This window comes from Lytechinus variegatus, chromosome 1 (genome assembly GCF_018143015.1).
Source record: "Lytechinus variegatus isolate NC3 chromosome 1, Lvar_3.0, whole genome shotgun sequence".
Lineage (NCBI taxonomy): Eukaryota > Metazoa > Echinodermata > Echinoidea > Temnopleuroida > Toxopneustidae > Lytechinus > Lytechinus variegatus.
This window is the reverse complement of record NC_054740.1, coordinates 34,821,923-34,839,821: the sequence shown is the minus strand read 5'-3', so window position 1 is coordinate 34,839,821 and position 17,899 is coordinate 34,821,923. Positions and strand designations below refer to the sequence as shown.

The 17,899-nt window shown below is 36.6% G+C and overlaps 1 protein-coding gene across 2 annotated transcripts in view; it reads right to left on the bottom strand.

Moving 5' to 3' along the window:
- The window catches only part of LOC121412452, a 73,973-nt gene extending 56,953 nt beyond the window's left edge, over positions 1-17,020 (bottom strand). For both annotated transcript variants that reach the window (XM_041605271.1, XM_041605266.1), the window contains exon 1: positions 16,910-17,020. The gene's annotated coding sequence lies outside the window, so the exon portion shown is untranslated. The remainder of the gene's footprint in view (positions 1-16,909) is intronic.
- Positions 17,021-17,899: the final 879 nt, after the last annotated feature.

Here is a 17,899-nt window from a genome sequence, read left to right as displayed (position 1 = left end):
TCTGTTTCACTATCTCTCTATGTCTCTCTCTGTCTCTGCATCCTGGTAAAATTCGATTCATTTGGTTTCGGAGCGTAGACATAGTACAAAACTATGATCAATTTTCAAATTACGATCTGATTTTTGTTTCTTTTCTCTGTAATTCGCTATCTTCCTCATCTATCTTAACTTGTGTATATCACTTATCTCTCTCAGTCTCCCTCTCTCTCACCCATTTCATCTCTCTTATCTCTCTCCCCCTTTTACTCCACCCCTTTTCCCTCTGTTTCTCTCTCTCTCTGGATCCTGGTCAAATTCGATTCATTCGGTTTCGGAGCGTAGACATAGTACAAAACTACGATCAATTTTCAAATTACGATCTGATTTTTGTTTCTTTTCTCTGTAATTCGCTATCTTCCTCATCTATCTTAACTTGTGTATATCACTTATCTCTCTCAGTCTCCCTCTCTCTCACCCATTTCATCTCTCTTATCTCTCTCCCCCTTTTACTCCACCCCTTTTCCCTCTGTTTCTCCCTCTCTCTCTCTCTCTGGATCCTGGTCAAATTCGATTCATTCGGTTTCGGAGCGTAGACATAGTACAAACTACGATCAATTTTCAAATTACGATCTGATTTTTGTTTCTTTTCTCTGTAATTCGCTATCTTCCTCATCTATCTTAACTTGTGTATATCACTTATCTCTCTCAGTCTCCCTCTCTCTCACCCATTTCATCTCTCTTATCTCTCTCCCCCTCTTACTCCATCCCTTTTCCCTCTGTTTCACTATCTCTCTATGTCTCTCTCTGTCTCTGCATCCTGGTAAAATTCGATTCATTTGGTTTCGGAGCGTAGACATAGTACAAAACTATGATCAATTTTCAAAATACAATATGCGTTTATGGTTGAAAATTGAAAGCATTGAAAAAAAATACCTCAAATATTCGGTGTTCAAAACTTTATTCGCTAATAAATCTTAATGTATATAGGCTTCTCCACATAACACTATTTACCACTGTTCCCATAGCAACTTTAAGTGGAAAGTTAAGTACTTTCTCGAGCGAAAAAGCTCGCCTTCGGTAGAAGAGGAAAATCATTCGCCTGTCTGAATTTTCCTTCACATTTTTGTACTCTAACATTCATGACATGGGACCAGGGTATTCGCAAATCGCAAATGTTGATTTGTTTTCCCATTTATAGCTTCACCATATTCCCAAGTTGCCTCTATTTCCGCTCGACTGGTCTAACACCAGTCGACGATGCATGAAGCACTAGATAGTCAGTCTACGTACCGTGTAATTCGACAAGAAACATAGGCTCAAAGTATCACACTTTGACTTACAGATCGACAGAAAAGTCATGAAAGGTTTGGACATTGTTGCCTTTGACTTTCCTCGAAGGATTGATGCTTAAGATGTTTTGAATTTATAAATTCCAGTCCACTTGTCGTATAGAAAGCTTCGCCTGCATAGCATGTAAAGTTCAGGTAGTGCCATCTTTGTGAAGTCGATACCCATAAGAGAACAAGAAAGAAAATAATGGGGTTTTTTTAAGGTTCATTTCAAATTTGCCACATATTCAAAGAAATTAAATTTTCGGGAGAACAGAATTTAAAAAAGGGCTTTTCCTTTTGTTTCACTCTGAATTGTAAAGGTATTCCTTAAAAAACTGGACTATGCTCTTTAATTATAGGCCAACGAGCGCTAATAAGAGTTGAAAAAATATATCAAATTACAGCCATTCACACATGATTTCGCTATTCATCGCTTTAAACCCGTGCCCCATTCTTTTTATCAAGGCCAACATAATGAATAGAAATAAAGTCATCTTGAGTGACATACACTTTCAATAAAAAAAAAAATCATCATTTCATATTCTAATACTTTAATCATTCGAAGAACTTTTGTAATGAGAGAGCAGGCGAGTAAATCCGTTATAGTTACTTCATATCTACGTGCGATGTGAAATATAGTGTGGGAAGACGAACATGCATTATTTAATGTCATTTACCTCGCATGAAAACTTGTAAATGGGACCAAGTATTTCTATCACATCACACTGAACACAACCAACAGATCCTTGGCTGATAATGCTCATGTCACGACTATGGTAGCTGACAAATTTGTTCGCTGTTTATTTCCGACCTGACTACCCTAATTCGCTTCTTTTCAACACCGAGTTCATTTAAGGCCACCTTATCAATCCGGTGTGTTTATATGATTTAGGAAGGGCTCAGCCCAGTAGACAATAGTATTTGGTTTGTTTGGAAGGAGCATGTGAAGGGAGTGCAAGGTTACAGCCAGGAAATGTGATCTTTAAAGGTTCATTCTTGAAAAAAAAAGAAATAATCACAGAAAATACACAGATTTTTATCTTCAATATGAATTTAAATGAATAGATTAAACATTTTCCATTTCACATCTCTCACTCTCGAATTGATTTTGGTTAAAGAAGTATAGCCATGATTCCGGGGCAATTCAAGGTTCCCATATTACTTCATGATGGAAAATTAGCACAATGATGTACCCGTCTATGGAACGGGAGTTATGATATTTATGATATATATTTATGATATATGTTATTAAAAAAAACGGGATATGTCATTGGTCTGTTGCAGGAAGATCGTAAGCAAGTTACTTTTTAATCAAAGAGCGATTTCAAAGGAGCTCTTTAAATTATAGGTGAAAACCAACTTGGTTTTTTCATGTTTATTTGATGAAGTTTATTGTAGTTGGACTCTCTTCCACAAAGCGGGCTTGCAGTCCTATTAAATACATAGTACAAAATATGTCTAGATATCTACGTGAGATGTTGACTTAGGATGATTAAGCACTGTCCTAATAAATTTACATCTTCTTTTGGACATGAGGTTGCTTTTTGCACATTTGATTACTATGAAAACAATTACACTATTTGTGTGTGTGCGTGTTGGGATGGTCATGTTGGGGCAGACGGCGACCACCAGATACACAGGTAGCATGCGACTCTTTCAAATGATGTCTTTACTAATATCCCCCCTCTCTTTCTCTCTCTCTCTCTTCCTCTCTCCCTCTCTCTTCATCTTCTCCCCTCTCTGTGTGTCTTAGAAATCCCCTCCCTCAATGCATTGAAATTGTGTTCATTCGAAATGCAAAACATGCTCTGATGCTTTTCATTATTATGACATTACCACTAAATTTAACATCTTTCAATTCAGCTGAGGCATGAACTATGTGGTTATGAAACTTGCTACATGCAGATCTCCCCATAAGGAATCTGAATCCAAACACTGAGGATTATATCCCGACAATGTTACCACTTCTGAACATTAAGTGAAACAAATACCAACAGGCTTGCTTCCATCAACCAGTGCAATTTGTAACATGAACCGCCATATTGACTCGAATTAATCTTCCGCGGTAAATTGCCAATTTGAGGAGAAGAATGACACTTAACTCCACGCGCCCATTGCTCGAGGCCCGTTTTAGAAACACGAGAGATTTTTTCATGGAGCTTTTTTTCTAGGAATTACTCAGGAATGAAAAATCGCCATGTAAATTTGCGGAAACGCTCTCCAATAAATTATCAGCTGGAGTGGGTAACACGATATCTATCAACTCTCCAGACCAAATTGATTTTGCCTTTTCTCTCTAACGTCTGTGTTTACTTGCATGTGCCAACTTTGAGACATGAAATCATGTTTCCTCTTAGGTATTTTTTAACTGCCAACTCTTGATTAATCTATTAAATCCAAATACATCCATGAAATGTCCACTAACAAAATATCTCTAACACTTTGAGCATTTGAATTAGGAAGAACAGAAATAACTGAGAAGAATTACTAAAATAAATGGGGACTAATATCAAGCTGAGCAACGGGGTATAATATGACAGATGGTAACCTACACAGAACACACACTGTTTAAAAAAACCTTGATTTTACAGGAAAAAAAATTTGCAGAAAGCAATAACAGAATCATTCTGTAAATTCATAAAGCAGGAATTTTTTTTCGACAATTTAACAGAACAGGTCTGTTTAAAAAAGGGAAAATGGTGTTTTATTTAAGGAAATTTGTAAGGTTCCATACACCAAATAGCAATTTCCTGTAATTTACATGATATAATGTAAGATTACGCAATCTGGTAAGATTACAGGCATTCTCGAGACTCTGCTGCAGGAACTTCTTTTATTTTAAGGATAAAGTCTCTAACAGTGCATTCTGTCGTTAATCAGTTTTTTTTTGTAACCGATTTGAGAATATACCATTTGTTACATAACCCTGACTTATAAATCAAATACAAGTAAATATGAAAAATTGGGAGACAGGAAAGCAGTGTATCTTTAATTTCCCTCTTTTAGAGGCCTCACGTGCACCTTTTTCGCCCCATTTACATCCGATTCATTTCTCCCGTGGTCCTTTTTCTCGGAACATGACTTCACTCTAACATTCATTTCATTAAAGTTTAACGCGTGCTGGAGTGCTTCTGAACCAATGAAAAGGAGTGAAAGTTATTAAATCTAATGGTTTCATGAACACACCATCACGGATCGATGACAGGCAGATTCGCTCGTTTATAGGAAATTACATAAGATTGCAGGATATGTTGTAAAGGTTTACTCCTAAGTATAAAGTTTAATTTGAAGTTTATTTTCAAGAGTGAACCATGTTCGATGTAGTGAATAGCAATCGAGGACTTTATCTGTTTATAGTTCAATTTAACGTTCAAGTTCAAATTTATCTTGAATTCAAATCTTTACACCTCATGATTAGTAAATATTGAAGAGCGAAAACTAGTAGGTAAAACTTTTTAATTCTCTATACAGTGCAGCTGAGGAAAGGTAGAAATCCGCTGAAAAGCAGGGTTGGTCTGTCGTGGATACCTCATATGATTATTAACTAATAAAGTTCAAGAATGCCAAAGTAGTCAACAAAGTTTTCTAATAATAATAATAAATAACAATAGGATTTGCATAGTGCACGCATCCACCTTTCTAGGTGCTCAAGGCGCTCCTATATTACCCCGGCTAAGCTAGTATACCGATTCTGGTGCGCAAAGCTTTTTCGAGGAATTTCTTCCTGCCGGTACCCATTTACCTCACCTGGGTCGAGTGCAGCACAGTGTGGATAAATTTCTTGCTGAAGGAAAACACGCCATGGCTAGGATTAGAACCCACGACCTTCAATTTGAAAGGCGAGAGTCAGAACCACTAGACCACTAGTTGGAATGCTATCCTACACAAATATTTACGTTTTCATGGCCATCTTGATCGAGTAATAATTAGATCTCTTCCTGAGATTTTGGTCTTATGTGAAATCTGTTTTACTCGATAAAATCTTCAGTCTACCCCTTTCTATTTTTAAAAGGTTTTTAGTTTGAAGGTCAATAAACCAAAGCTATGGAAATCATAGGCATTATGTTAATATCATTAATCATGAATCGTGAATGGAATATTACTTTAATATGCTGTTATACTACTTCCCATTGATTTGAAAGGATGAGCTGTGACGAAATAAATCATCTTTCGTCAAAGAAAGGGAAGAAAGGGTCATTTGAGTTCATTGTTATTCACGTTTATTTTATTTCGGACTCCTCTCTTTATAGCTTACAAGTAAAAAGATTAATAGCCTCGTATCCACTAAAATAAACTCCAGGATTAGACATACACAACAAGTTGAATTCTTTCCTATTGTTAACCTATATTTTGGCTTTGTATAGCAGCTAAAATAACATGACGCCGTCCTGGGTAGGTGGGACTATGGGCGCGTTGTTCGAAGATGAAAAGAGACTGAATTTTGTCGCATCTCAGTAATTGACGTTGATAGATTGGTATCGGACGCACTGAGAATGAATAACCTGCGGTGATTATCCATTTTTATACCCCCTTCTCATGCTTGTCTTATGTACAGCCCCCATCATTTGCATTCTTTCTTTTATTCCCGAGAAATTTTGAATTATAGATCATTGTTTTACTTTAAAATACAAATGTTGTATTAGGTTTTCTTATTTGTTGAATTGTGTTCCTTAAGTCTAAGATTATGTTATATATATTTTATTATGTTTTGCAGTATTTTCGACCTTGTCATGCTATCATACTTATGTTGTGAAACGGAAATCAATAAAATCAAATCAAAATCAAATTGTATTTTTGTTTAAATTGCTGTAGGGCTATGTAGAAACCATTCTATTTCTCTAACGCAACACGTTAAGAGGCAAATATCTTAATAATTTTAAAGGTTGTTCGCTATATAATATTCAGCAATAAATCGATCAGCGGATTACAATGTCTGCTTATGCAAAGAGTAAATTTTCGCAAATTGATTACTAGAACAAAAAAAGCACACTCGTAGTCTGTAAGGATTCCATAGCTTTGACGATTTGTAAAGAATTACAGTTATTGAACGAAATATGCTCACACTTTTTTTTATTCAGATGGATATTTACCGTTCAATATGTTTCTAGATAAATATATTTAAAATTTTGATAATAAGATTAAGATTAGATTTTTAAATATTCAATCAAAATTATTGTGCATTTTTACCTACTATGCAGTTTCCTAACCCCACTTACAAAATGTAATGACTATAAACTGAAAGTAAACCTATTTCACATCGAGTAGATTTTCTTAAAATGGACGATGTGTTAAGTTTAAGATGTGAATGGGCTCAAACTAATGAAAGAAACTACAAGTTCATCCATCTTGGTGGCATTTATTGCAATAATGGAGATGATTGCCCGGGGTATGGTGTCTTCCAATAACATTTAAAAAAATGTGAGCCTGGAACATTTCCCTGTTGGAGTTACGAATACAGGTGATGCGAGAAGGATGTTGACGATGAAAATGGTACTCAAAGGCAGAGGAGAACACGGGACTCCTTGAAGAGGGGGAGTGGTGGATTTTCAAAAATTCAGTCACGAGTTGTACCTGAAGTCCATTTTGATGATTAATGCTGAAATTTAGGATGCAATCCATTTAAAATATTAAAGTGTTATAAATTCTGTAAGTTAAGAGTGAATTAAAGTAAAATAGTATTCTTTGAAGGATATAATAGTATGTGAATACTCAAGCTACGCTGAATATTTTAAAATTAAAACAGGAAAGAATTGCAGCAAAGATACTCTACTATTAACGATTTTCTCCGACTGCAGGACTATCCTGCCTTTTTTCTCTCTTTTCTTCTTTTATTTTTTTTAACAAATGCACACATTGGTACAAATATTAATTCTTTGAAAATATTTCATTAAACTAATAAATGATAAATGAGCAGTGGGTGTAAATGCTGTGCAAAAGGTGCCGTGGCAACGTGTGCAAGATCTTTTCATCTGATGGTCATATTGAAAAAAATCTTAACAGCAGTATTAGCGATATTGGTTGCAAAAAAAATTACTTCTCAGCAAAGTTTCAATTTCTTTTATTTCACTAACAGTGCCTGGCATATGGTAGAAGTGGAAAATCTCAATAGAGCTAAAAATCTAGGTTAGACAACACTCCATACAAAGAGCTGTGAATACAAGAATAGTACCATCAAAACGTGGAAATATCACGTATGGTTCTTACCGGCGCCACCTTTTTTTTCGATCATAGTGTATTGTTTCACCCTCTTGTACTGTAGCATGCCGTTGTGGTGCTGTTTTGAAAATGTGATGATACCATAGATACGGATTTGCATACAAAGTCATGCCTTTCTGCATTTTATTATCAAGTTCATCAGTTCACCAATTAGGAGTTTAATTTTCTCTTATAATTCTACAATCAAAATAGTTCATCCCGAGCTTCTGCATGATTTCATCTTCACCGTCTTTACTTCAAGGCGACCGCACACCTTACGATTGGTCTGCGACTCAATTTTAGAATAAAACGTATATGCTAATATTGAGACTTGAAATATCTTACTGTGTAATGTTCGAAATCATCGTACGAATACCTATGTTCAAATTTGTGACTATGCTATCATCGTTCTTAGCATAAAAGCAAATTTGATATCTAGTCGCAATGACGGCATAGCAGTCGTACGATTGGCTACAATTTGAAACTAATTTGGCCTTTACTCCACAATAAAGGCTTGCAATCTTTCAAAATGGTTATTTTAGTATACTTTTGATTAATTTTAGTCTCTAATAAAATTAAATGGTACATTCACATTTTCAGAAAATGAGCAAAATGCGATTATTCCAAAACCGGATCGCAAACAGTCGTAAGGTGTGCGGTGGCCTTTAAGTTTATGCGTACATCATAATACAGTCACACCAAACGAAAACTCCCGATTACAGCTACAACATTACTTCGAAATAATGCTATGCCTTGGAACGGAAATTTGAGTGTAAAAATGGGGGTCCCCTCAGCGGCACATACCCACCATGCGTTATATACCGAGTGCCCCCCCCCCCGGGACAAACACACACATCTCTCTCTCACTTTATCTCTCTCTTCTGTAACATTGTCAGTGTAATTTGCAATGTGTGACGCACACACACACACACACCCACAAACATACAAATGAATCCTTGTCCTACCCACACCCTCTCACTCGTGCGTTTACACCTTCACGTACTTCTGTCTCAATGAAATCTGAATACGGATAACAGACCAATATCTCTTATGGCAAAGTACAACCACAGAACAGGCATGTGGGACATCACCATCACACATCTGCTTCCAGATCGAAACCAGCCTTAAGACCAACAACACCCACCCACCCTTCATCCTGACGCCTGGTCTTCGGGCGCCGGCCGGTCACTGACCGCAACGTCGCTCGCGGACCATTCCTCGATCGTCAGAAAGCACGCGAGAAGTGAAGGGAGCCTTAATCTATACCATCCATCTACAATATATTTTATCCCACCTTGTCATAACCGAGATATTTTCACATATCTTCCCGACCCCTCTCACCTGTTGGGCGACTGTTTATTTGATTTTTTAAGCAATGGGCATCACAACAAATATACAAAGTCATCGAGATACACTGGCCAAAGGGTAAAAGTAATACAGAATTTGGCATTTTCTCGCGCATGGGTCCTTTAACGGAATAGCATTTGCACTTGTCAGTTCCAGGTTTGTCCCGACTCAGTCACTTTTTTCATATATATAACATGATCATTCAAACGAGAGGTGATGATTCGTAAAAGCTCAATACACTTTTAGACATCGCTAGTCTTTAAAAATTTCATGACAAACGGCGAATGATATTTGCACCCGGTATGTTTTATCACGCTAATATTGCGTCGATATGTCATTTAATTTTGTGGTATATGACCAAATTCAAATCTATATAAAATATGAATTTTCATTTTTTTTTTTGGCATGAATAGTTTTTGTACCCATCAAAGTTTCCGGTAACGATCTCGCCTTTTTCGAAAACCTGCTAGAACACGATAATGTTTGTATGATGTGACTAAGTAGTATGCCTGTTGTAGAATCATGATAGTAACAGTATCATCTCCCCAAGCAATAAAGCCGTCAATATATTGTATCCCACCTGGAGGAATCACTCCCTGAATTAATGGGTGAATGTTACCCAGGAATGCATATCCCCTCCGTTGATCTCCTCCCAAACTCCCTGGTTCAATGACCGACAAGATGGGGAGAAGACCTGATCAGTCTCTCTCCTCCCTCGTTTCCCCCATCCATCTCTCCTTTCAAAGTGATGCTGAAAAGCTAAGGGATCAACAGGATATGATGTAGGGGGATAAACTGGAATGATCCGACCAGAGCAGGTAAAACATTATGAATATTCATTTTATGAAAGTTGAAACGGATGATGGATGTGATGTAGAACCACAACTCCACGCAGCAACGGCGATTCCATGTTTTCATTACGGTGTTCAATTCAATGCGGAAATGCTGCGATATTCCTCACATCATGACATATAAATTTTCATGGAAATGTCATAGAAAATGATACAATATGGTAATGCAGTGAAATGAGGTTGGTTTTATAGGGGCAAGTGACCATTTCTAACAATTGAATTATGTTTATAAAAAAAAGCCTCTTGTTCCATGATTATTCAGGCAGAGGCAGCGATATCCCGTTCATTACGTCACATTCTCAAAACACTTATAACCAACATGACCAATGAGTATAGAAACGCCAACACAACTGAACATCTAAGTATGTATTCCGTTTAAAAAATCTTTAAAAGGGCGTCATCTTCCCCCCCCCCTTAGCTATTTCATTAACGTAATGTTCTTGTCCGGGGTGGGAACACAGGGTCATGGGTGATTAACCCTTCTCTGATTTTTTTGTGGGATGAAAAATAAAAAAGAAAATAGAAGAGACCTCCAAAAATCATGAAATCAAAGTTTGTGTCTTTTTCACACCATTGTTCTTATCGTTTGGTGAAAATTGAAGGACATTCTGGGGTCCCGTATACACAAAGTTTAGCGATCATCGTATAAGAATACCTTGATTGCATTGGCTACAATGAACAATCAATCGTATAAATCAAACTTAGGATCAATCGCTAACCTTTGTGTTATGGGACCCTGGACCAGCATCGATAAAGATGAAAATGACAATATAGAAAAAAAATGATATGAGAAAAAGACAGAGGGACAAACATGACCAACAGACATACCCTTTTACACAGGCTAAAATTTCCTTAACCCCGTACTACAGGTGGGGCTAAATTGCCATTTAGCCCCACCTATAGTACGGGGTTAAGCTTAGCCCAGTTTCTTTTTACACAGCATTTTTGCAAAGTGGGCTAACCCCACCTTTAGTACGGGATTGTTTAGCCCTGCAAAAAAGCAGGGTTATCCCAGCAACTGCGGTGCTAAGAGCGATAGTACGGGGTTAAGATCGCTAGTGTAAAACGAAAGTGGGCGAAGCTTAACCCCGTACTATAGGTGGGGCTAAATGGCAATTTAGCCCCACCTATAGTACGGGGTTAAGGAAATTTTAGCGTGTGTAAAAAGTGTACGAGTGAAGTACTTGTACTACAAATGATCGGCAAAAACCACTAGTCCGGGGTTATAGAGTTTCGTGTGTGAAAAGCAAGCATTCCTTATCCGGGGTTAGCAATAACAATTTGGCATGTGTGAAAAGGAAAAAAATATAGTACGGGGTTAAGGATAGTACGGGGTTAGCGATAGTCCGGGGCTAAGAAAATCCTGTGTAGAATGGGTAAATAATGCAAGCTTGGAGAGGAAGGAAAAGTGGGAGGTAGATGTGCAGGTGATATGTGGCTTTTCATATTATCACTTGCCCAGGGGAATCTATTCGACGTTCGATATTTCTATGCATCGTCTAATGTCTTTCTATCTTTGTCATGTTTTTATCCACAAATCCTGGTATAAAGAATGAAGAGACGGGTGTTCCATTTCATCCTACCCATTGCCATAATGATTCCTAATTTTCAAAACCAAAACGTCGTAATGAAGCCATCCATTTCATATGACTTAAAGGTATTGTTTAACTTTGTGACCAGCCGATTTAAAAAATTCTCAAACCAAGATGAAACATGTGTACATGTGCATGTATTAGAACTAATAAACCCTGAAAACAACCATCATTGAGAATGAAAAGCTAAAACTACAAGGCAAACCCCGATTCTGTAAATAGGCGTCTTATAGACGCCTGAATAGTAGACATAAGTGTATGGGATGAAATTAAGATGGTGTTTCCGGTCACTTTAAATTTCAATTTTTGAAGCACTAAATAATCATTCTTGAACTCAATTTTTTCTGGGCTTCATTTTAGTAACATATCACAGACACAAGTGACATGTGTGACCTTCTAGCTCAGATTTTTAAAAAGTCAAACCAATGTTAACCAATCATTTTAATGAACGAAACCAATGCATGGATAATGGCTTTTTAGTCGAGGATAACCATTATTACTCGCTGTTTTATGTATTTTCTCCAGGAGATGAAGACTAATCTCAAAGTAATGATTTTTTATATAAGACATTTGGTAAATATTAGGTTTCTATATCTGAGAACATGATGAAAAAAACTAAAATGTTGTACAATGCCACTAAATAAATGATCATCACTAGAATAGTGTTAAAAAGTAATGGTTTGGGGTTTTGAAACCACGTCTGCCAGATTACAAAATACAAATGGCGTTTCACAAATATGGTGGTAAAATTAAAAACAATTTTATAAACGACTAAAGTGTTATATGCCAACACGTGAGCCAAATCATGACACTCTAACAAAGTTTTACTTCATTTCAAATGGTTTTTATCACATTTAAGTCATAGTGAATTGTGACAAACGATTTGCTATTCCTCAACATGTATGTGTTTTAGTTTTAAACAGTTGACACCTGCATAATAATTATGTAAAACTTCTGAATTCATTGAATAGTTTCATTTACATGTTTGGGGTTTGATCTATCTGTTTCATACAGATGTCTGACAAGTCTTTGCCGGAGTAATTTCGTGAGATGATCAGTGAAATTAGACGTGTAATTTGGTATTTGCTGGAGTAACGATCCATGCTCTCGTAACCAGTGGATAATAACTGTAAGAGTGCCATTATCTAGAATGTAGACGCTCTGAATCGACCATCCGACCCAAAAAGTTATTTCAAGTGCGAATTGTGGATGAAATAACGATTATAGTCTCCGTTGTACCGTTTGTATATTTGCTATGGTGAATGTCTATAATGATTATACTTCCCGCTTTGAAGTCAGGTGTTGTTTATATTCTCAGGGGAATGGTAAATTACAGCAAAAATACCCGTTAAGATGTGTTGAAAAATATAAGGCACAATTAATCGCATCACACACTTCGGTTCATTTGATTATTCTTCATGACAAAATGTAAGGGGAACGCATTTGTCATTTCCAATATCATACATCATCCACATCAAATTTCAAGTTTTATGAGGCATATCTGCCACATAAATTTTTTCGTGCGATGAAATTAGTTTGCATTTATATTACCGACATATTATTACCAATTCTCTTGAAATTCTAATTGCAAATGATAATGGATTCTATTATTTATACCTAGGAATCTATTATTGCTTCTTTGAATTTTTAACGTTTTTGGGTATGTACGAAATGACATTTATATTTTCCTTCTATTCTAGGAGACTTGAAATGTCTTTCTTTTCTTCAAGTCATCCAAATTTCAACTTATCATTGCTTTTGTGATTTGAAAATAAAGTATGTTACATCAATCAAGCAGGTAATTCAAATTGAGTTCAATGCAATTTAAATTGATCGGTCCTACGCAAAATAACATGGCATATTTATTTTCTTTTTTGGGGGGGAGAGGGTCAGACACCATACGTTACATTTTCCAATAAGAAAACGTAGATAGACAATTCAGCATGTGAATGGGACATAAATTTGATCAGATTAATAATCATAGTTAGAATACCAACTTATTTGACAAAATGATACGCTTTAGTATTTTGTTTAATAACAACACAATATCATTCTTGCCTATAATCCACAATTTGTTCAAGAAGTGAGTATATAAAAACTCAATACTCCCTACTCTGAACTCAGGCTATGCACTTTTTCAATCATGCACAAAAAGTAAGAGGAAGGCAAAAATAGTGGCCTGCAACCAATTTTACAACCAGTAACAGCTGACCATCTCCATTATATTTGGAGCCATATTTTCTCTGTGGAATTCTTCAATGCCCATGAAACAAAATCACTGCTCTCCTTTTTCATTTGTCCGTGGATATATCTTGAAGAGGAGACTCAAAATGGCTAAATGAAAAAAAAAGTCAGACAGACGTGATCTGTCGTCTGTTGTCATATGTTGTAATTTGTAACTTTTTCGAGAGACCTATGTACTGGATATAAAACATATTAAAGGGAGTCGATATCCAGATTCCAGTATACGACCAATTTAGATAATGAAATTTATCTTTTTTAATAAATTCAAACGGCATTTTAAAGGACGTGTGGTTGAAATATACAAGGGCATCGTCATTTTCAACCATACCGCATATTAAAATTTAGATATACTTGACAAATTAAGGTTTATATCGTTTACATGAAGAATTCCGTGTATCATACCTTCATCTGATTTAAAAGCATTTAAGAGGATTAAAAAATAGGCCTATAAAATATGGGGAAGCGCATAGTGATATTAACTGCTTTGTCAACATATTATTGATATTGAATGAAGTCATGAATGAAATCAGAGTCCGTTTTTACAATAAAACAAGACGGATTCATAATATTTTTTCGGAGATTCGAATGCCTTTAAGAAACATGTCAGGCATTCCGTTTCGCGTGTTTGAAGACATGACTGGCAAGTCATTCTTTGGTCATACATATCACCCCTTATGACACTGTGCTTCAATAAAACATAACCCTGCGTGACAATCACTCATAAATTTAGAATCATCCCCAGCACTCCACTCACTCTCTCTCTTTCTCTCTCTTCCCCACCACTATCCCCTCCCTGTGTGCGATATTACATTTTAAATTTTAATTATACAAGATGGGAACATAAAGAGGAAAAATAGACGACAGTGCCTAAAACAATTCTTACGCGCACACACACACCATCCCACACATACACACACAAAATCACTGACATTTTCTAGAACTTTTTAAAACTGTTTTTAGAGTCGAACATATTTTTAAGAATGATTTAAACTGATTCATACACTTAACTCAGAAATGCTTCTCCCATAGAGCTCATACAACTTACACACACACACACACACACCCACACACCCTCTCATTCAAGCCCGCAGCAAGTACACTCCCCATCCTTCTCTCTCAAAACATACATATACACACCCACAATTACCTCACCCCCTGAATCCACAGACACTCTTACCATCCACATACACACCCTCACACACGCACACACCCACACACATCTTCATTCACGCCCGCAGCAAATACACTCCCCATCCTTCTCTCTCCAAACATACATATACACACCCACAATTACCTCGTCCCCTAAATCCACAGACACTCTAACCATCCACACACACACACAGTCGCACGCACACACGCACCTCTCTCACACACCCTCACCCTCATACGCGCCCTCTCTTGCTCGCCTCTCATTTCCATATTCTACACTCCTGATTCTCATAATTGTCTCTATTTGTTTTAAAGTAAATTATTTTTCTTCATTCACTTTGAAATATACGCCTACACTGTCTGTAGTCAGACAGGCATGACAGACGACAAAGCTTATTAAAGATTTACTTTCTCCCTTCGTAAAGGACGAAAAGGGACGATATTGTAAAATGTAGCAGAATTTATTAACCAATGAATTCTATACTGTCGGTCTTCAAGTCGAGACTTCGGATCATCAATAGTATTTTCAGACACATCAAATATAGTTCTTATCTGCTATGTTATACTGATCAACGTTTTGCCTTTTCGTCGCTTACAGACATTTGTCTCCAAATACCTCTTTTCAGCTAGCAATAAAAATCATAAGCGACGCTAGAAACTTAATCCTTTAAAACAAAAGCGTTTGTTATACTTGCATAATGGTTCGTTAAACCAGGGAAGTGTTAACGTATATTATATTGGATTGTAATTAGCAAAATAAACGTGACAAAAGATATTTCATCTTAAAAAGGATAAAGTGTTTGAGAAAGTGTTATAAAACAAAATCTATGAATGATTGAAATAAACTTCACAAGGAAAAAATCCTTTGTTTTTTGCGATATGATGATGACATTGATAAATGCAATTATCCTTACTCTACACACTAAATTGAATGGCTTTGAAATAATCCACATCAACTCTAGTTAGGGATCAATCGAATACTGAATTTTACTTTTAAATCTTATAAGTAAAAAAAAATATCCACGGAATTCAGAGCGTATAGACTTACTCCCCACTTATGTAGCCCTTAATTATTTTATGGTCAGTACATTTGGTGTAAAGACGACACCGTCTGTGGCAGTGAAATGACGCCCCTCAGGGACTGCATCTAGTCTGCAGGCACAGACCCTCATTGGAACTTTGATCAACAAGTGTGCCTCCACGCAAAGACTAGCACAGAGCCTTCAGTACACAAGGCATGAGTAGGCTGCACATCCAGACCCTTATTTCGAGTGAAGGGTTTGCCCAGCAGACTAGACTGCATCATCCCCTCGGTCACATAACCATGCTTATTACGAGATAACAACAGACTCCGAATATCCACTCCCTTGCAGATCACTGCCTAATTATACAATAGAACGTCCGTTTAAAGAAATATCGTGATTGTTAAATAGCTTACATGGAGCATAATTGCCAAACTTTTAGACAGTTTTCAAACTATTACATTGTACCTCTAATCGCCTCAAAAAGAAAACTGTTAATTGTGGGGTCCGCCTTGTTTGTTATACAACACGCTAAGGGCCATTATCCGTCAGTTTACCTCCGTCCTCGAATAAAAATAGGTTTCGTCACAAGGCAGATTGTGTGTCAAATAAGGTTCGTTCTCGATTCCTTTATTATACACCGCCAAAGAGTATGAGGTTACCTTTGCTATTCAATTCTATATATCATGAAAACTGACTGTATTCATCGCCCGATTTATTCATGTATAATCAGGGAGAATATCTAGGTAGATTTTTGGTGATATCCACTACTGTTGCAAAAGAAAAATGTAAAAAGTGTAACGGGCCAGCTCAACCTCACAGATTCGACTTTAAACTGTAAATATAAAAGCTTTCCATGACCAAGCTATAAGCTTTGGTTATACTGCTAAAATGTAAATCATGATTACCTCTGTGAGACGTGTAATTCGTTATAACAATGTGATAATACGTAGGACGACTTTGGCCACAACATCAAAACGTGTGCAGTATTTCATATCAAAATGTCCAATGAAAGTGATTTATCAAATACACAAATTTCGTTTACGTAGAAAATGTATCTTCAAGAATGATAACATTCTACGCAATTGAGTCGAAACAAAAACATAATTACACGTACTATAAAAACTATTATCGCTATCGCGAATGCAAATCTTGATAGCAAAATTACTTTTTGATGAAACATTTATTTTTCAGCTCACCTGTGCGACCTCATGGGTGATTCTTTTTATTTCCGTAGTTGGCAGATTGATGCGATGAAAGTCGGAAGGCTTCTCCAACAAATGTCAAATATGCCTGAACAGATAGCATAAAAGTGAAGAAAGATTTGATATATCATCAGAAGTGAAGTATTGAGCAGCGATAAGATAATGGTAGGGGATTGGAGATGAGATGGGTAAGGGATAGGTAGCACCATGAATAGGCTTGTAGGGTGAAAATTGAATAACAATTCTCTTTTCTGACTTGATCAGAGCATGGACCTACAGAGTGGTAGGTCCATGATCAGAGAGAGGAAGAGAAATGGGGACACACAGTCGTCATTAATCGCCAAAGAGGGGGCGTGTGTTTCTAGTCCATTACAGTCATATCCGCCACTGAAATTAATCAAATTTTTGTATATATACGCGGAAAACAACCGAAATCGTACCCAGTTGTTATCTGATTTTTTTACTGTCGCCAGAGTCCACAGTTCTTTCGTTTTCACGGTTTATATAATTAGCATCATACTTCCTCTCATGAGCCCTTCTGTTTATTAATACTAGTAACAGTATCCCAACTTGAAAGCCACATTAACACATACCGTAGCTGGTGAGTCAAGGACATGATACAGTATCAATAAACTTTGTTATTCGGGAGACACAGACTGTGACAAACGCTTCGTTTGTACAATAGCGAATTATCATGATACATAATAATCATAATCATATGCATAAGAATTACTCGTTATGCCGAATGGTTAAAGTACATTAACCTCCATGCGACCCTGTATGGTGTCGGTAATATCCTTTGTTCCCCGAACTCATCAGACATGTCAGAATAAATATAGTCTGCTTTCTCTTTTCCTTGTCTTGTTCATACATTTACGAGACATCGTATATACACCCCCTCTACCTCTTTCTCTCTCTCTCTTTCTTTCTCTTTCTATCATTAATTTTTTAATCAGTTTTCTAAGCTTTATATATTCGTTTCCA